The 21649-nt window shown below is 44.8% G+C and overlaps 2 long non-coding RNA genes across 2 annotated transcripts in view; one reads left to right on the top strand and one right to left on the bottom strand.

Annotated features, from left to right (window-relative positions):
• LOC118973198 (uncharacterized) overlaps window positions 1–21649 on the bottom strand; it is a 50151-nt gene that overhangs the window by 9876 nt on the left and 18626 nt on the right. The gene's annotated exons all lie outside the window — the stretch shown is intronic.
• On the top strand, window positions 12889–21611 carry LOC140844111 (uncharacterized). Its single transcript, XR_012122362.1, has 2 exons — window positions 12889–13393; window positions 18978–21611. It is a non-coding gene; the product is annotated as an uncharacterized lncRNA (long non-coding RNA).

The following is a 21649-nucleotide window of genomic DNA, read 5'->3' as shown; positions in this document are numbered from 1 at the left end:
GATACTCGTCCCTCAGGGCGAGCGCCACTTCTTCCCATCATCTCTAGGGGCGGCCCTCCCAAAGATCACACCCATTATGACAGATTTTGGGTCCAGAGGTCCTGCTGAATACTGCCAGATATAACTCCAGGGAAAGGAAATCTCAGGGCAAAATACCTCTAAAACGAAATCAGTCAAAGAGAGAAATAAAGTTTAAAACCTGTTTATTGCTTACAAATTGGAGTCTGGGGCCATCTCTCTTTCCAGCTCTGGCAGAAGTAAATGAGCCCTTCCCCTAACTTCTCAGGTTCAGATAAACCCTCAGTCACCCACGTAAGTAATTACCCACTGATATGGAGATGGACTACTGTCTCCACCCCCACCCAGGAACGCCTGTTGATATGCAAATGTACTAAAGCAAGGCTAGATATTCTGGAAATATTACAATTTTATCCTCACCCTGCCAGAGTTTTGGTTCTATCCCTATCTTTCATCTGGAAGTGCCTTCTTAAAAGTCACTCTTAAAAGATTTTCCAATTATGTGTGTTAAAAGACAAAATTTGACCAAGTAAATTTGAAGATCTAAGTGGTTTTATTAAATGATTCAGAATCAGGCAGCATCCCATCTAGAAAGCAGAGAAATGCTCCAAGTAGTTGTACATAATGGAGGGTTTTTACAGACAGGAGGCTGTGGCAAAAAATTATCAGCAAAAGAGAAGATTAGGGATTGTTTCAGGTAAGGACACCCTCACTTAGAAGAAGCAGGGTGGTGGGTTGGGAGGGTCTTATGCAGATGACCTCATTAGTGATTAGGAAATTCCAGAATGACTGGCTTACAAATTCTACTCCTGGGAGAGGCTAAAACTGCAAGTAAGCCCTGTTTGGTGACTTGGCCTTGGAGAAGTGACCCCATGTTGAATCTATGGTTTTCTTTTTAACATGAGATGCACAAGTGTTTGCTTCCTCCTTATTGTCCTTGAGATTTCTGCATCTTTTACCTCTCTAGCAACCACACCTAGCTTAGCTTCCTTAGCACATTATGTTCCTGGTTCTCTTAGGCCCCTAGTGCTGATTTTGCTGGCTGTTTTCCTCCTGAACCCCACGCAAAAGCTTTTCCTAAGGTTGGTTCTGGAGTTTTCTATCTAGAACCCCACTCACTTCCATGGGCTCACTGAGTCATGTGACTCTTGCCATCTCCCTCATCATGTGAGGAGTGGCCAAACTTTCTTTCTCTAATGTCTCTTCCTCATGTTCTTTTCATAGATATCCAGTGATCTGGAAATATCCTCCTGGGTGTATTTTTAGTACCTTAGATTTGAGCCATCTGAAACATTACTCATCATCATGACTCCTGCCCTCTTTATCTGACCAGACCAGGTTCCTCCTGACTGGCTCACTGTTGACAGAGTTCTCACACTGACCCTAACTGCAAAGCACTTTGCCTCTTTTCTTTGATCTCCAAAGTACTTCTTCAAGCCCTCAAAGCTTCTGGCCTCCCAACTGGCCTCCCTGACTTCTGCATCTCATCCCTTAAACCCTGGCAAAATCATTCTTCTGAAACACTGCTATGATAATGTCTTCCTACTGCTCTACATTCAGTAGCTGAAAAAATGAGACATATAATTATTCAAGATTCCCATCCCCATTCTTCTCAATAATCCAGTTACATTTAAACCTGAAAGCAGTGGCAGTTTACCCTCCCTACACCATTCTTGGTGGGTCGGAAACTTTAGTTTTTTAAATCACTCGAAGAAGAAAATCCAAAACGTATGACCTTCAGTCATCTGGGTTCAACCAGGTTTCCAAGTTTATTTCCCACCATTTCCTAACATCTACCTCATGGTCACCTAGACAACCTGAAATTCACCAGGTAACTTGAATATACCTCATGCTTTCTCCCTTTGCTGATACAGGTCCATTGTTTGGAAGGTCCTCCCAGCATCCTTCAAGGCCCTTCTCAAATGTTTCATTGGTAATGCCACCAGTCACACACATTCTTACACTGTATTTATGGCCAGGTCTTTTCTGGCCTACTACATTGTAAACTCCTTGAGAGTAGGACTGAATCCTTCTCCACCATTTATCCCATCAGAGTGCCCAGCACCTGGCATCCTTTCCATCAACAAGCACTCAGACAAGCCTTCTACAGCAACAGACACTAAGCCTGGTGCTGGCGTACAAAGATGAATGAGGCACAGCTCTATGGGGTTCTCATTCAAACTGGTGAGAATGATATTTAAATACATGACTGAAGGATGATGAGCACAAGAGAAGTAGATACGAAGTAAGAAAGGATTAATTTGTGGAGGGGTAATTGAAAATGAGAAAATGAGGCCTCAGAAATTGTGACATACGAATCAGGCACTAAAGGAAGAATGGTCAGAGAGGCAGGCAGGAAAAATGATGGAAGTGAAACTTGAGTCAGCTCTATTTACAACCTGTTGGCAACTGTGATGGTGGTAAGGTAACAAGGCTGAAGAATTAGCCCAAGTGTATTTGGATTATGTAGGCTTACTTTGGTATGAAACAGATAAGCAGGAGTTAACTATCACATAGGGATGGACTCTACCAAGGGAAATAAGTGGTGGGGAAGCCAGCTGAAGTCACTCTCATTCTTGGTTGTCGGACTCCCTCCAACACATGCATCACTTTGTTGACGGATGAATGTTTTAGACTAGCAGTTATTTATTAGTGATGTTTTAAAAAGAGAGATATAGAGGGCGGAGCCAAGATGGTGGCGTGAGTAGAGCAGTGGAAATCTCCTCCCAAAAACACATAGAGCTATGAAAATATAACAAAGAAAAATCTTCCTAAAATAGAGACCACAGGACACAGGACAACATCTAGACCACATCCACGCCTGCAAGAACCCAGCGCCTTGTGAAGGGGGTAAGATACAAGCCCCAGCCCGGTGGGACCCGAGCGCCCCTCCCCCCGGCTCCCGGCGGGTGGAGAGAAACCGGAGCGGTTTTTTTTTTTTTTTTTGGCGAGCGCTTTTTGGAAGCCTTAGAGGGACGGGCCCCCGTTGCTGGGGAGGCAGGGTGGCGGGACCGGTGAGGAGGTGCCTGGGAACGGCGCCGGAGGACAAAGAATATCCCGCGTTTCTCCCTGCGAGACCTGGGGGCGGGTGCCTGAGACCGGTGCCTGAGGACGGAGGAGGTCGCGCGTTTTTCCCCTTTTTTTTTCTCTTTTTGGTGAGCGCTTTTTGGAAGCCTTGAAGGGACGGGGACTCCAGTGCTAGGGAGGCACGGTGGCGGGACTGGTGAGCGGGTGGCTGGGACCGGCGCCTGAGGACAAAAAATATCCCCCGTTTTTCCCTGCGGGACCGGTGGGCGGGTGCCTGAGACCGGCACTTGAGGACAGAGGAAATCGCGTGTTTTTCCCCTTTTTTTTTTCTCTTTTCTGCGAGTGCTTTTTGGAAGCCTAAAAGGGACAGGGACCCCGGTGCTAGGGAGGCAGGGCGGCGGGACTGGTGAGCGGGTGCCTGGGACCGGCACCTGAGGACAAAGAATATCCCGCATTTTTCCCTGTGGGACCGGTGGGTGGGTGCCTGAGACCAGCACCTGAGGACGGAAGAAATCGCGCGTTTTTCCCCTTTTTTTTCTCTCTTTTTGCCGAGTGCTTTTTGGAAGCCTTGAAGGGACAGGGACCCCGGTGCTAGGGAGGCAGGGCGGCGGGACTGGTGAGCGGGTGCGTGGGACCAGTGCCTGAGGACAAAGAATATTGAGCGTTCCTTCCCTGCGGGACCGGTGGGTGGGTGCTTTTTGGAAGCCTTGAAAGGACAGGGACCCTGGTGCTAGGGAGACAGGGCAGCAGGACCAGTGAGCGGGTGCCTGGGACCGGCACCTGAGGACAAAAAAAAAAAAAAAAAATCGCTTGTTTTTTCCTTTTTTTTTTCTCTTTGTTTCTGTTCCCTCTCTGATTGTTGCTGCTGTTGTTTTGGTTTGGAGAGTGCTTTTTGGAAATCTTAAAGGGGCAGGACAGGTCACTTAGACCAGAAGCAGGGAATCTGGGGATCTCTGGGCACTCTAACCCCCTGGGCAGCAGGGAGCACAGAGGCCCCTTACGGAGATAAATAGTCTCCTGGCTGCTCCCCCTCCAACGGGGCTCCACCATTTTGGAGGAACAGCCCCAGCCAGGCCAAGCCCACAGCAACAGCGGAGATAAACCCCAAAGCAACTGGGCAGGAAGCAGAAGCCCTGTCTGCGCACAGCTGCCCAGCACAAGCCACTAGAGGTCGCTATTCTCCCAGGAAAAGGCTACAAACCAACAAGAAGGGAAGCTCTTCCAGCGGTCACTTGTACCAGCTCTGCAAACTATCTCTATCACCATGAAAAGGCAAAACTACAGGCAGACAAAGATCACAGAGACAACACCTGAGAAGGAGACAGACCTAACTAGTCTTCCTGAAAAAGAATTCAAAATAAAAATCATGAACATGCTGACAGAGATGCAGAAAAAAATGCAAGAGCAATGGGATGAGATGCAGAGAAAAATGCAAGAGCAGTGGGATGAAGTCCGGAAGGAGATCACAGATGTCAGGAAAGAGATCACAGAAGTGAAACAATCCCTGGAAGGATTTATAAGCAGAATGGATAAGATGCAAGAGGCCATTGAAGGAATAGAAGCCAGAGAACAGGAACGTATAGAAGCTGACATAGAGAGAGATAAAAGGATCTCCAGGAATGAAACAACACTAAGAGAAATATGTGACCAATACAAAAGGAAAAACATTCGTATTATAGGGATACCAGAAGAGGAAGAAAGAGGAAAAGGGATAGAAAGTGTCTTTGAAGAAATAATTGCTGAAAACTTCCCCAAACTGGGGGAGGAAATAATCGAACAGACCATGGAATTATACAGAACCCCCAACAGAAAGGATCCAAGGAGGACAACACCAAGACACATAATAATTAAAATGGCAAGGATCAAGGACAAGGAAAGAGTTTTAAAGGCAGCTAGAGAGAAAAAGGTCACCTATAAAGGAAAACCAATCAGGCTAACATCAGACTTCTCAACAGAAACCCTACAGGCCAGAAGAGAATGGCATGATATACTTAATGCAATGAAACAGAAGGGCCTTGAACCAAGGATACTGTATCCAGCACGACTATCATTTAAATATGATGGTGGGATCAAACAATTCCCAGACAAGCAAAAGCTGAGGGAATTTGCTTCCCACAAACCACCTCTACAGGGCATCCTACAGGGACTGCTCTAGATGGGAGCACCCCTAAAAAGAGCACAGAACAAAACACACAACATATGAAGAATGGAGGAGGAGGAATAAGAAGGGAGAGAAGAAAAGACTCTCCAGACAGTGTATATAACAGCTCAATAAGCGAGCTAAGTTAGGCAGTAAGATACTAAAGAAGCTAACCTTGAACCTTTGGTAACCACGAATCTAAAGCCTGCAATGGCAATAAGTACATATATTTCAATAGTCACCCTAAATGTAAATGGACTTAATGCACCAATCAAAAGACATAGAGTAATAGAATGGATAAAAAAGCAAGACCCATCTATATGCTGCTTACAAGAAACTCACCTTAAACCCAAAGATAAGCATAGACTAAAAGTCAAGGGATGGAAAAACATATTTCAGGCAAACAACAGTGAGAAGAAAGCAGGGGTTGCAGTACTAATATCAGACAAAATAGACTTCAAAACAAAGAAAGTAACAAGAGATAAAGAAGGCCACTACATAATGATAAAGGGCTTAGTCCAACAAGAGGATATAACCATTCTAAATATATATGCACCCAATACAGGAGCACCAGCATATGTGAAGCAAATACTAACAGAACTAAAGAGGGAAATAGACTGCAATACATTCATTGTAGGAGACTTCAACACACCACTCACCCCAAAGGATAGATCCACCGGGCAGAAAATAAGTAAAGACACACAGGCACTGAACAACACACTAGAACAGATGGACCTAATAGACATCTATAGAACTTTACATCCAAAAGCAACAGGATATACATTCTTCTCAAGTGCACATGGAACATTCTCCAGAATAGACCACATACTAGCTCACAAAAAGAGCCTCAGTAAATTCCACAATATTGAAATTCTACCAACCAATTTTTCAGACCACAAAGGTATGAAAGTAGAAATAAATTCTACAAAGAAAACAAAAAGGCTCACAAACACATGGAGGCTTAACAACATGCTACTAAATAATCAATGGATCAATGAACAAATCAAAATAGAGATCAAGGAATATATAGAAACAAATGACAACAACAACACTAAGCCCCAACTTCTGTGGGATGCAGCGAAAGCAGTCTTAAGAGGAAAGTATATAGCAATCCAGGCACACTTGAAGAAGGAAGAACAATCCCAAATGAATAGTCTAACATCACAACTATTAAAACTGGAAAAAGAAGAACAAATGAGGCCTAAAGTCAGCAGAAGGAGGGACATAATAAAGATCAGAGAAGAAATAAACAAAATTGAGAAGAATAAAACAATAGCAAAAATCAACGAAACCAAGAGCTGGTTCTTTGAGAAAATAAACAAAATAGATAAGCCTCTAGCCCAACTTATTAAGAGAAAAAGAGAGTCAACACAAATCAACATAATCAGAAATGAGAATGGAAAAATCACGACAGACTCCACAGAAATACAAAGAATTATTAAAGACTACTATGAAAACCTATATGCCAACAAGCTGGAAAACCTAGAAGAAATGGACAACTTCCTAGAAAAATACAACCTCCCAAGACTGACCAAGGAAGAAACACAAAAGTTAAACAAACCAATTACAAGCAAAGAAATTGAAACAGTAATCAAAAAACTACCCAAGAACAAAACCCCGGGGCCGGACGGATTTACCTCGGAATTTTATCAGACACACAGAGAAGACATAATACCCATTCTCCTTAAAGTGTTCCACAAAATAGAAGAAGAGGGAATACTCCCAAACTCATTCTATGAAGCCAACATCACCCTAATACCAAAACCAGGAAAAGACCCCACCAAAAAAGAAAATTACAGACCAATATCCCTGATGAATGTAGATGCAAAAATACTCAATAAAATATTAGCAAACAGAATTCAACAGTATATCAAAAGGATCATACACCATGACCAAGTGGGGTTCATCCCAGGGATGCAAGGATGGTACAACATTCGAAAATCCATCAACATCATCCACCACATCAACAAAAAGAAAGACAAAAACCACATGATCATCTCCATAGATGCTGAAAAAGCATTTGACAAAATTCAACATCCATTCATGATAAAAACTCTCAGCAAAATGGGAATAGAGGGCAAGTACCTCAACATAATAAAGGCCATATATGATAAACCCACAGCCAGCATTATACTGAACAGCGAGAAGCTGAAAGCATTTCCACTGAGATCGGGAACCAGACAGGGATGCCCACTCTCCCCACTGTTATTTAACATAGTACTGGAGGTCCTAGCCACGGCAATCAGACAAAACAAAGAAATACAAGGAATCCAGATTGGTAAAGAAGAAGTTAAACTGTCACTATTTGCAGATGATATGATACTGTACATAAAAAACCCTAAAGACTCCACTCCAAAACTACTAGAACTGATATCGGAATACAGCAAAGTTGCAGGATACAAAATCAACACACAGAAATCTGTAGCTTTCCTATACACTAACAACGAATCAATAGAAAGAGAAATCAGGAAAACAATTCCATTCACCATTGCATCAAAAAGAATAAAATACCTAGGAATAAACCTAACCAAGGAAGTGAAAGACTTATACTCTGAAAACTACAAGTCACTCTTAAGAGAAATTAAAGGGGACACTAATAAATGGAAACTCATCCCATGCTCATGGCTAGGAAGAATTAATATCGTCAAAATGGCCATCCTGCCGAAAGCAATATACAAATTTGATGCAATCCCTCTCAAATTACCAGCAACATTCTTCAATGAATTGGAACAAATAATTCAAAAATTCATATGGAAACACCAAAGACCCCGAATAGCCAAAGCAATCCTGAAAAAGAAGAATAAAGTAGGGGGGATCTCACTCCCCAACTTCAAGCTCTACTACAAAGCCATAGTAATCAAGACAATTTGGTACTGGCACAAGAACAGAGCCACAGACCAGTGGAACAGATTAGAGACCCCAGAAATTAACCCAAACATATATGGTCAATTAATATTTGATAAAGGAGCCATGGACATACAATGGCAAAATGACAGTCTCTTCAACAGATGGTGCTGGCAAAACTGGACAGCTACATGTAGGAGAATGAAACTGGACCATTGTCTAACCCCATATACAAAGGTAAACTCAAAATGGATCAAAGACCTGAATGTAAGTCACGAAACCATTAAACTCTTGGAAAAAAACATAGGCAAAAACCTCTTAGATATAAACATGAGTGATCTCTTCTTGAACATATCTCCCCGGGCAAGGAAAACAACAGCAAAAATGAGCAAGTGGGACTACATTAAGCTGAAAAGCTTCTGTACAGCGAAAGACACCATCAATAGAACAAAAAGGAACCCTACAGTATGGGAGAATATATTTGAAAATGACATATCTGATAAAGGCTTGACGGCCAGAATATATAAAGAGCTCACACGCCTCAACAAACAAAAAACAAATAACCCAATTAAAAAATGGGCAGAGGAACTGAACAGACAGTTCTCCAAAAAAGAAATACAGATGGCCAAGAGACACATGAAAAGATGCTCCACATCGCTAATTATCAGAGAAATGCAAATTAAAACTACAATGAGGTATCACCTCACACCAGTAAGGATAGCTGCCATCCAAAAGACAAACAACAACAAATGTTGGCGAGGCTGTGGAGAAAGGGGAACCCTCCTACACTGCTGGTGGGAATGTAAATTAGTTCAACCATTGTGGAAAGCAGTATGGAAGTGCATCAAAATGCTCAAAACAGACCTACCATTTGACCCAGGAATTCCACTCCTAGGAATTTACCCTAAGAACGCAGCAATCAAGTTTGAGAAAGACAGATGCACTCCTATGTTTATCGCAGCACTATTTACAATAGCCAAGAATTGGAAGCAACCTAAATGTCCATCTGTAGATGAATGGATAAAGAAGATGTGGTACATATACACAATGGAATACTACTCAGCCATAAGAAGTGGAAAAATCCAACCATTTGCAGCAACATGGATGGAGCTGGAGAGTATTATGCTCAGTGAAATAAGCCAAGCGGAGAAAGAGAAATACCAAATGATTTCACTCATCTGAGGAGTATAGGAACAAAGGAAAAACTGAAGGAACAGGACAGCAGCAGAATTACAGAACCCAAAAATGGACTAACAGGTACCAAAGGGAAAGGAACTGGGGAGGATGGGTGGGCAGGGAGGGATAAGGGGGGGGAAGAAGAAGGGGGGTATTAAGATTAGCATGCATGGGGGGGAGGGAGAAAGGGGAGGGTGGGCTGCACAACACAGAGAGGACAAGTAGTGACTCTACCACATTTTGCTAAGCTGATGGACAGTAACCGTAATGTGGTTGTTAGGGGGGACCTGATATAGGGGAGAGCATAGTAAACATAGTATTCTTCAGGTAAGTGTAGATTAAAAATTTAAAAAAAAAAAAAGAAAGAAAGAAAGAAAAGGGGGATTACTCCTTAACAGGATAAAACTATTGGTAAATCAAAGATCAACGCATGCTTTAAATATCCTTAATGTTGATCACTTAAAGGGTGTCAGATGATCAGCTATGGAGGTACTCTTTTCTGATAATATTCCTTTCTCTTAATTAAAAAAAAAAAAAAAAAAGCAGTTACTGTGTGCTGACCTCCAATGAGTTCTGCACAGTGGTATAGAGGGCATGTCAAAGTGTGGGCAAAGGGTCTGTTTGTTTCTACGCAGAAGATCAAGGCCTAGCTTGGATACCCAGAAAATGAACTAAGATACGATATGAGGAGGAGCTTCCGGCATCAGCACTCTCTGGAGGCCTCGTGCCGGGGGATGATCATCAAAAAGCCTCCACAGGGATCCGGACGATGCTGTGGTTGTGGCTGCATCTAGCCCACCGTTTCCTGGACTTGCCACTGGAATGAGGAGGGAGATGTCTAGGCTGGCATGTGCATACAGTGAGACAACGAATTTGACTGGATCTGTACTGTTGGAACTCAACCAGGAGTTGGGAGGGGTGCAAGTTGTAGCACCCCAAAACCTCATGACTATAGACTATCTATGGTTAAAAGAACATATGGGATGTGAACAGATCCCAGAAATGGGCTGCTTTAATTTGTCTGATGGTTCAAGTACAGTTGGACAATATCCATCATATCATAGATAAATTTTCACAAATGCCTAGGGTGCCTAAATGGTTTTCTTGGCTTCACTGGAGATGGCTGGTAATTATAGATTTGCTTTGTTTATGTCACCGTATTCCTATTATGTTAATATGTGTGTGCAAATTAGTTAGTAGTTTAAAACCTATACATACTTAAGGTACTATACAAGAAGATATGTCAAAGAAATAATCAATCCTCCCAAGTTTCCTTCATATGCTACATCTATAGCTTTTCTTCTTCCTTCCTAATTACAAACCTTAAATAGAATTCGTGCCTCATATCGAATTTACCGAGTATCATAATTCCTCCAGGTGGTAAAGATACCTCGAGACAAGTGCTGGGCATAGAAGCCACAGGGCATAAATCTGCAAAGAAGTAAAAAGCTAACCTTTGCAAACAATATGGCTTCTCTCTCACTTACCAACTTTACATTTCCCTGTATGGCCCCGGAAGATGACTGGTTAGCCAGAGACGGGTAAGATTCCTCAAGGGAGGAACAACCTAAGACAGGCACAGTCGCAGGGGGGCCATCAGGTGAGAATTTGGGGATCAACAGAGGTGAGGCTCAGAACCTCACCCCCCCTGCTTTGAGAGAAATCTTCTGCATCCGTGGATGTCTTGCTGCCCTTGTCTAGCCTGGATTAATACTTAGTCCATAGGCACACACCTGATCATCTGATCATCTATATTTGCCTTCTTACAGCACTAAACTATGTTTTCTACCTTTATCTTGCATCTACCTACCACTTCAGCATTTTATTAAAAATAAAAATAATAATAATAATAGGAGAAATGTGGGATCAACATATAAATCAAGTACAAAAATCAAATGAATATTCATATTTGACCTGATGGTTTATAGGTCATATTGCATGATCAAAACCGAAAGTTTCTGTGATGAATGCCCTTGTACTGTTCACCATGTAAGAATTTATTCACTCTGTAAGAATTCGTTCACCATGTAAGAACTTGTTCGTTATGCTTCAGAAGATTGGAGACTGACGAGAATTAGGCTTGAGATGGATTAATGATTGTACATTGAGCATTGACCCCCCTATACTGAATTTTATTGTTGTTAACAACCATTTGATCAATAAATATGAGAGATACCCTCTCAAAAAAAAAAAAAAAAAAAAAAAAGAGAGATATAGAGGTGGCAATCAAAATTTGGTACAGATCAGAAAATAGTAAAAAGTGCCTTAGACAAATCACAAGCACAGTATCTGTGGTCCAAACCGACTTAGACTTTGAGTCTCTTCCGGCCTCTGAACATGACTTGAGCAGCATTATCACCTGCCAAAGCTGAAGTCACTGCCCAATCAAGTTTCCTAATACACGGCAATTGCCAGAATCTTTGTCAGAAGAATGACCTTTGGTTTTTTTTACTATGATATGCAGCTTTATTTGACTAAGATAAACAAAAAAGCCAGAAACTTCAAATATAACTGGTTTCACTTGATCATGTTAACTGACATCTCTTCCTACATGAGAAAAGATTCCCCATCAGCAGGTTTCTTTTGAGACATCTGGCTTCAAAAGCTTTTATTGCCTTTCTCCTATTGTAAAAATATTAAGTCAAGCATTTCTGGGGAGGGGGAGGCATGCAGCAAAAATGCCAACATCAAATTAAGTCGGGCTGATTTCCACTGGGACTGTTTCCACCAAAACAAGTATTTGCTATTGTTTTTACAGAAACACCAATAAATAAATAGTTCTAGCAAAACAGCCCATAGATAGTGACCAATAAAATTATTTCTTCATTTTAAAGCCAGTCCTAAAACATCTAGTCCTAAAACACAGAACTGCTAGTGGAGAACACTGATAATTAGACTTCAAAAGCAAAAGATTAATAGTCACAGGAGTTTGAGCCTCCTGCGTGCAGCCTTCATGCATTAGTAGTTTGTCATCCTTTCTCAGAAGCTACAAAGGTATTCAACCATGATCTAGATGATTTAGCCCTGACCGGACTGGGTACTGCCCCTCCATCTCCCACCAAATGAATTCATACCATCAGAATTAAGCACTGGATACCTGACCTGAAAGGGACGTGGACTGTCAAAAGATGCCTTGTAATTTCAAATCTAGACCCCCTGGTGAAATCAGCGTCTGTCATTCAGTGGGAGGGCAGGGATCTGTCTACAGGGAGATGGGCAGGGAATGTGACCCATTGTGTGTCTTAAGTTGCCCTTTGAACCAAATCAATGGAAATCTTTCCTTACCTGTGATAAGTGCCTCCACATGCTGATAAGCACCTTTAGGAAGTCTTCAGCATATTGATAGACCTCACTAGGCCACTGTGTTACTGAGTTCTGGGCCTGACAATCACTCTGCAATATGCCTCTCAGGCAAACTCCAGTTCCCTAGCTATAGGACTGTAAATAGAAAACTCAGGAGAATTTCTTTTTCTTTCTCTTGCTTGCCAGATAACAAATCAGACACATCAGAGGATTGAAAAGACTCTAAGTTGTGTGATTTTGTGGGCAGGAGAACAACTGATTAACCAGGTTGAATTCTTTGTACCTGTTTGCTTTTTGAAGCACAGTGTACAGATGAGAGTTGGCAGGGCAGCAGAAACAGAAAGCAAGCTGGGTGCAATGACTGTTGGGAGCCACACAAAGACAACAAGATGGCCACAGCTCATGAGGTTCCTGCTTCACTTCTTGGAGATTAGCTACGAGCCCGCGCGCGCCAACAAAGAAGCCCGCGCGCGCCAAGAGATACTCTTCTCCCCCTCCTTCCCCATTATCATATACCAATCAGAATGTAACTCGCTGCGCCACCCCTGCTATGCAGCCAATCCCCTGCCTACAAGTATCCTATGGCCCACTCTGCCCCTGAACACTGGTGTATATCTACCCCCGTCTTACAATAAAATTTGAAGGCTTGATCAGAATACTGTCTTGCCTTCGCTCTTCTCTCGCCCCCATTTTCTTTCAGGTCGGATCCCCCTCGTCCCCACAAATAACTAAGTCCCGCTGGACGGGACAAGTGGCGCCCAACGTGGGGCCAGAGGCGCGGATCCTTCGCAGGCGGACCCCCGAGTAAGATATCGTCTGGCCAGACCCCTTCTTGATGAAACAATAGGAGACGCCTTTCGCCGCTCACGGAGGTCGTCGTCCCTGGTGAGTACCGGCCGCCTTATAAGAAAATGGGAACTAGATTAAGTAAAGAAGCGGTCTTCATAAGAGACCTAAAAAGTTCGCTTAGGGAGAGAGGAGTTCGAGTTAAAAAGAAAGACTTGGTAAAGTTTTTTATTTTTATTGATGAAGTCTGTCCGTGGTTTATTGTTAATGGCCCCGAAATTCATCCTAAAAAATGGCAGAAAGTAGGTAGAGATTTAAATGATTATCTTATCAAAAACGGCCCTGACTCTGTTCCTGTTTCAGTATTTTCCTATTGGAGTCTTATCAGAGATATTGTTGAAAATACTGACCCTGATAAACGTCAACTCTTGTCAGTGGCAGAATATTGCCTCCGCCCCCTATCTCGGGCGGCCTCAAAATCGTCTCTTTCGAGTGATCCCCCTGCTCCAAAATCAGCTAAATCCCCCTCCCCTAGCCTAACACCATCTTTGCTCGGTGCCCTCCATGATACCCCTCCCAAATGTTGCATTTATCCGCCTCTCCCTCGAGATTCAGACTTTGTCGATACACAAAAGGTTTTTCCGGTCGTGACTAAGAGCCAAAATAGCGAACCTTTAGATCCGGGAGACGCGGCCGAACTAGAAGACGAGGCGGCCAGGTATCACAACCCAGATTGGCCCCTTGCCGCCCCGTCGCTTAACCCCCCTTCTTACACTCCCCCTATTCGGCCTCCCAATGTTTGCGCCTCGGCCTTTTTGCCCCCGTCGGCCCCTCCGCTACCCCCTCCGGCTCCCGGTCCTGTTAGCCCCCCTACCAGCACTGAAGACCTAATAGCACAGATAGTAGAACAAAGAATAACTTGCCATCTCCAAAAATTGGTTGTCTCCCAACCAGTTCGTCCCTCATTATCTTCTCAAAGGAGCCTCTCTAAGAAACCGCTTACAGCCACAAAACCTAAAAAACTGCTCTTTCCTGTTCTTACCCGGGCCTCCGCCCGCTCTGGCCCCACCTCCACAACACGTAGCCCAGAAGAGGGCGATCTCGAAAGCGATGGTGAAGACGCCCCTGCTGCTCAGGAATTAGAAAGTGAGGGGGAAGAGCAGGCTGAGCCAGAGCCGGCCGAGCCTGCCGATGGCCCTAGAGAATTTCACAAAATCCATTTCAAAAGCTTAAAAGAGCTGAACGCGGCCGTTAAAGCTTATGGCCCCAATGCCCCTTTTACCCTTTCTGTTCTTGATTCGCTGTCTCGAGGAGGACATTTACTCCCAGGTGAATGGCTGCGTATAGTCCAGGCTGTGCTTACCCGTGGTCAGTTTCTAACTTGGAAGGCAGATTTTGCTGACCGCTGTCAGACCATCGCTGCTGCCAATGTAAAAGACCCTCATTCCCCAACAGCGTCCTGGACGTTTGATAAGCTTACGGGACAGGGCAGATATATCTCTGAAACCAGGCAGCAGCGCCTTCCCCTTGGTCTTTTATCTCAAGTGAAAGATGCCGCTTTGGGCGCTTGGATATCACTCCCTGCTTCCGGGACTGCTAACACTCCTCTAACTAAGATCACTCAAAGCTCGCAAGAAGACTATAGCGAATTTGTTAGCAGACTGTTAGAGGCCGCCGAAAGGACCCTTGGTTCCGCGGCTGCCAATGATAAGATTGTAAAACAGCTAGCCTATGAAAACGCCAATTCGGCATGTCGAGCCGTCCTCCGCGGTAAGACTCGAGACAAAACTCTTGACGAAATGCTGAGAATGTGTAGAGATGTCGATCCTTTTACATCCAAAGTCCAAGCCCTTTTAGCTGTAGGTGCCGCTGTTCAGACTCCCCCGGCTTCTTATCCTCCTTCCTTCCCCAGGGGCGCACCGCCTATGCGTAACTGCTTTAAATGTGGACAGCCAGGCCATTTCGCTCGCCAATGCCCTACCACAGCTCCTCCTCCTAGAGTTGGGTCAGTCCCCGGTATTTGCCCTCGCTGCCATAAGGGGCGGCACTGGGCCAAAGAGTGCCGTAACAATCCAACAAATCCTTTTTACAGTACCACAAATCCTTTCACCCCCCCTTTTCAGGGAAACGGGCTGAGGGGCCAGCCCCGGGCCCCCCAGCCAATTCCATTTCAGCCGGCCTCGGGGAACAGCCTAGCTGTAGCACTCCCGCCCTCTATCGGGCCACACCCGGGAGTGCAGGACTTGACCTCTGTGCCTCCTCCTCAACAATATTAACGCCTGAAGAGGGAGTTACAATTATTTCCACAGGAATTTATGGCCCACCTCCCAAAGATACTTATTTTCTAATTTTAGGGCGAGCTTCCACCACAATAAACGGCCTTATTGTCCACCCTTCCTTAGTTGACAATGACTATACTGGAGAAATAAAAATTCTTGCTAGTGCTCCCCGGTGCCCTGTCAGCATTATGAAAGGTCAGCGCCTTGCGCAGGCACTCCCCCTCCCTTTAAGTACATCTCACCCTGCTATTCATAAGAAGCGAGGCTCCTCTACCCCAGGTTTTTCAGACTTATATTGGATCCAAGCCATTACTAAAGAACGCCCCACTCTTAAGCTTAAGATCCAAGGAAAAGTATTTGAAGGAATTTTAGATTCGGGGGCCGACTCTACGGTCATATCTCAGGCTTCATGGCCCTCCAGCTGGCCCTTACACGCTTCCTTGACCCATCTACAAGGAATTGGACAGTCAAGAAACACCTTACAGAGCTCACAGTTACTAAACTGGGAAGACGAAGAAGGAAATACCGGATTCATTCAACCCTTCGTAGTTCCTGGGTTGCCAGTAAATCTTTGGGGAAGAGATATCCTTTCTCAAATGAAAGTCATCATGTGTAGCCCTAATGAAGTTGTAACACAGCAGATGCTTTCACAGGGTTACCTCCCTGGTCAGGGGTTGGGCAAACTAAAACAGGGAGATCCCAACCCGATACTGGCCACGCCTAAGATAGACCGCTCAGGTTTAGGGTTTGAAAAACATTTTTCGTAAGGGCCGTTGCTCCTCCTGCACTCCAGGCAGACAAGATTACTTGGAAAAGTGATGTTCCTGTCTGGATCGATCAATGGCCCCTTACCACTACAAAATTAAATGCAGCCATAGAGTTAGTGCAGGAACAGCTGGCTGCTGGACATATTGAACCTTCTACATCCCCTTGGAACACCCCAATCTTTGTGATCCAAAAGAAATCAGGCAAGTGGAGGCTCCTACAAGACCTCAGGGCGGTTAATAAGACCATGGTCCCTATGGGTGCATTACAACCGGGAATTCCCTCTCCAATAGCCATTCCTAAAGGGTATGTCAAATTAGTAATTGATCTAAAAGATTGCTTTTTCTCCATACCTTTGCATCCTGATGATTGCAAACGTTTTGCCTTTAGTATACCCATTACCAATTGTGTAGGGCCTTCTCCCCGGTTTCAGTGGAGAGTTCTCCCACAAGGAATGGCCAACAGCCCTACTCTTTGCCAAAAGTTTGTAGCCCAGACTATAGACCCCTTTAGGTTGCTCTTCCCCACTTTGTATATTATCCATTATATGGACGATATTCTTCTTGCCGGTCCTGACCAGCAACAGCTCTATGCGGCCAGTCAACAGCTAGTCACTGCCCTCCGAGATCGAGGACTACAAATTTCCCCAGAAAAGGTCCAGGTCCACCCCCCCCAACTATTTTTAGGCTTTGAATTATTTTCTAATAAAATCCTCACTCAAAAAATTCAGTTAAAGAGAAGCTCCTTAAACACTCTTAATGATTTTCAGCGTCTGCTAGGAGACATCAACTGGCTCAGGCCTTATTTAAAGCTGACCACCGGAGAGTTAAAGCCTTTGTTTGATGTCCTACGTGGAGACCCTGATCCTTCCTCCCCCCGCTCGCTTTCATCAGAAGCACAAAGGGCACTAACCATTGTAGAGCGGGCTATTTCTGAACAGACCATTAGCTACTTCTCTCCACATCTAAGTTTGTGGCTGCTCATTTTCCCTACCCCCTTCTCCCCTACAGGAGTCCTTTGGCAGAACCATCCACTATTTTGGGTTCATTTGCCAGCCTCCCCCCCTAGAGTCTTAGCTACCTATCCTCAATTAGTTGCTGCCCTCTTACGTTTAGGCCGAGAGGCAGCTCTCAAGTTGTTTGGGAGAGACCCTGAAGTTATAACCCTCCCATACAATACATCTCAATTACAATGGCTTATTCAACATGATGATGATTGGGCAATTAGCTGCACCTCCTTCCAGGGGACAATAGACAATCATTACCCTGCAGACAGATTAGTCCAGTTCCTTCAAAAGACCCCGGTTGTCTTTCCCAAAAGGACTAAAACCACGCCAATTGCTGGGGCTGTAATGGTGTTCTCTGATGGGTCCTCCTCCGGTATAGCCGCTTTCAGTATTAATGGGCAAGTTACTCGAATACAGACAGACCTCTCTTCTGCACAACTTGTTGAACTAACTGCAATAATCAAGGTTTTTGAGCTTTTAATAGATGCCCCCTTTAACCTTTACACTGATAGTGCCTATGTAGCAACCTCTGTTCCCCTATTAGAGACAGTGCCTTACATACGTCCCTCTACAAATGCTTCCCCCCTATTCGCAAAATTGCAAAAATTAATTTTAAGCCGCGATGCCCCTTTTTTCATTGGGCACATACGCGCTCACACTGGCCTTCCAGGGCCGCTTGCCAAAGGCAATGACAGGGTTGATCTGGCGACTCAATTAGTAGCCTCTGTCACGCCAGACTCACCCTTGGCTGCAGCCCAACGGGCTCATGAACTACATCATCTCAATGCTCACACTCTTAGACTCAAATTTTCAATCACCCGAGAACAGGCCCGCCAAATAGTTCGACAATGTCAAGGATGTCTAACTCTCCTCCCAGAGCCTCATAACGGAATCAACCCCCGGGGGTTAGTTCCAGGAGAGATATGGCAAATGGATGTCACTCATTACCCTCCCTTTGGTAAATTAAAATATATCCATGTGTCTATTGACACATGTAGTGGTTTCCTATGTGCATCCTTGCAAACGGGAGAGGCAACTAAAAATGTTATTACCCATGTTCTCTCATGCCTGGCATATCTACCACCACCTAAAATCTTAAAAACTGACAATGGGCCTGGATACGCCAGCTCTAGCTTTAAACAGTTCTGTGCGCAGTTAGATATTAAGCACGTAACAGGAATTCCCTATAATCCCCAAGGCCAAGGCATTGTTGAAAGAGCCCACTTAACCCTTAAAAACATGTTATTCAAACTTCAGTCGGGGGGAGGAGTACTCTATCCGAGAACAGGTAATGCAAAGACACTCCTAAATCATGCACTGTTTGTTCTCAATTTCCTTACTTATGACTCCGCGGGTAAAACCGCTGCTGATCGCCTTTGGCATCCCTCCACGGCAGATAATTATGCTCAAGCTATGTGGAGAGATCCGATGACCAATACATGGCACGGGCCTGACCCTGTGCTCATATGGGGGAAAGGACATGCTTGTATATATGATGCTAAGGCACAAAATGCCCGATGGCTCCCAGATAGGCTCATTAAACTCCTAGACACAAATAGAGGCAGAAACAATAATAATTCCAGTCCAGGGCATATTAACCCCTGAGAAGCCTTCCCTTTCTGTTTATTTTCAGGAGGCAAAAATGAAGATATGTACACTATTGACCCTCGTCATGACCTTTCGCCCCGTTTGGACCCATCAGATTTCCAATTTCACCTGGACAGTCACCAATGAAGCAGGAGACGTCGTTTTCAGTTCTTCCACCTTAGCAAGTACCCCCCCATGGCCTGTTCTTGCCCCTGATCTCTGTGACTTGGCCGCTGGAGCTTCTGCGGCCTGGGGGACCCCAGACATTTACTTTCCTTTTTCCACCTCCCCTGAGACCTACCCTGAGGGACAATCTACCACCTCTCCTGGGTGTAACAACACCCCTAGGAGAACCTACCTCAGAGAAACAGAATTTTATGTCTGCCCGGGAGCTCATAGAGATCGAGCCCTTAACTATAAATGTGGATATAGAGACTCCTATTTCTGTGACTCCTGGGGGTGTGAGACTACGGGAGATGCTAGTTGGAAGCCTAGCTCCACCTGGGATTATATAACTGTAAGTAGGGCTTGGAATCCCAAGCCTAACTCAACTGTTACCCCAGAATGTCAAAGCACCCAATCCACAAGGGGGCGATGTACACCGCTCTCCATTACCTTTACTGACAAGGGAAAAAGGGCCCCTATTGATGGATGGCTCAGGGGACATGAATGGGGGCTAAGGCTTTATGTTTCAGGAAAGGACCCTGGGCTCACTTTTAAAATCAAATTAATTCGATCCATTCCAAACGCCAACAAGCACGTTGTCCTTGGCCCTATTGCCCCTAAGGCAAGAGACCCAAGACCTTCTAACCCTTCTCCCCTGTCTACTAGTACTATTTTCCAGGCCTTGCTCCCCCCGGTTTTACCCTCCACAGGCGAAATCCTTAAAGGCCTGGCTAATGTGACTGCAAAATCCCTTAACTCCACTGGATATAGCGAGTGCTGGTTATGTTTCTCCCCCGTTCCCCCGTTTTACGAAGGGATAGCAGTTTTAGTAAACACCTCAGCAGACCTCATACTTACCAATGACTCCAGCAAGACTCGCTGGTCAGACCCCTCCCGTTTTTCAGAAACCTCTCCGGGTCTCACATTGACGCAGCTTTCGGGAATAGGCCTCTGTATACATAGCCCCCTCTTGCGTCTACCCCCTCAGCTAGTACCCATTTGTAACAGCTCCTTCTCACCCCCGCTGTCCTATGAATTCCTTGTCGCGCCCAACGGTACTTATTTTGCTTGCTCCTTTGGCATAACGCCCTCCGTTAACCCGCGCTTATTAATATCTAACAATGAATATTGTGTTTTAGTCATGCTCATGCCCAAGATTTCCATACATCCCACCGAAGACCTCCTTCCATATTACTCGGGCTCTACTCGCACTAAGCGTGAGCCAGTAACCGCCATTACCTTATCTGTATTATTAGGATTAGGAGCAGCTGGGGCTGGAACAGGCATTGCCTCCATAATTACTTCTAAACAACAATATTATGCTCTTAGTCAGGCTATTGATAAAGACATACAAAATCTGCAAGAGGGTTTAGACAGCCTGAAAGAATCTGTTGTCTCTCTCTCTGAGGTAGTGCTCCAAAATCGCCGAGGGTTAGACCTCCTTTTCCTGAAAGAAGGAGGTCTCTGCGCTGCTCTTAAAGAAGAATGTTGCTTCTATAAAGACAAAACAGGGTTAGTGCAAGATAGCATTGATAAAGTTAAGAAAAACCTAGAAGCCAGGCAAAAACAAAGAGAAAAGGATGAGGCCTGGTATAAAAACTGGACCTCTGCCACCCCTTGGTTAACTACTCTGATCCCCACCATCCTTGGACCCTTGGCAGGATTCTTCCTTTTAGTGTCTCTTGGCCCTTGGGCCTTAAGAAAACTGACAGTTTTTATTCGAGAGCAAGTTGACCAGCTTGTCAAGCCAGCGGTTGCTGTTCATTATCACAGACTTACAGCCTGTGATGAAGAGTCTTACACCGAGCCAACCAATGCTCCCGGTCTCCGGTTTTCAACTTTACAGGCGCCTCAACCATGGTACCATCGATTCTGGCACCGTACTTAATGTGGCCCATATGCTGGTCAGCCAGAGCCAGACATACCCCTAACTATGAGGGTATGGGCATCGAGATGAGTGCGAGACAAAGTACCGCAAGGGAGGGTTCTTCCTAGAACCTCTCTGGTCCTCCCTGAGAATACGCCTGGCTTGCATAGAGGTTGGTATCCATATGTACATAAAGCCTTGATATATTAAGGTCAATTTGGCTTTCAGCTCTGCCTCTCCTCCCTAAAAGATACCGAGAGCATTTGCAGGATGTTACCCTGCTGGAGGAACCAGGCCTCTATTCCCTCACTCGATTAAGGCCCACCTTTCTAAAATAAATAGAAAGAGAGGAGATGTTGGGAGCCACACAAAGACAACAAGATGGCCACAGCTCATGAGGTTCCTGCTTCACTTCTTGGAGATTAGCTACGAGCCCGCGCGCGCCAACAAAGAAGCCCGCGCGCGCCAAGAGATACTCTTCTCCCCCTCCTTCCCCATTATCATATACCAATCAGAATGTAACTCGCTGCGCCACCCCTGCTATGCAGCCAATCCCCTGCCTACAAGTATCCTATGGCCCACTCTGCCCCTGAACACTGGTGTATATCTACCCCCGTCTTACAATAAAATTTGAAGGCTTGATCAGAATACTGTCTTGCCTTCGCTCTTCTCTCGCCCCCATTTTC

This window comes from Manis javanica, chromosome 10 (genome assembly GCF_040802235.1).
Source record: "Manis javanica isolate MJ-LG chromosome 10, MJ_LKY, whole genome shotgun sequence".
Taxonomy (NCBI): Eukaryota; Metazoa; Chordata; class Mammalia; order Pholidota; family Manidae; genus Manis; species Manis javanica.
This window is presented reverse-complemented; position numbering and strand designations above follow the sequence as displayed.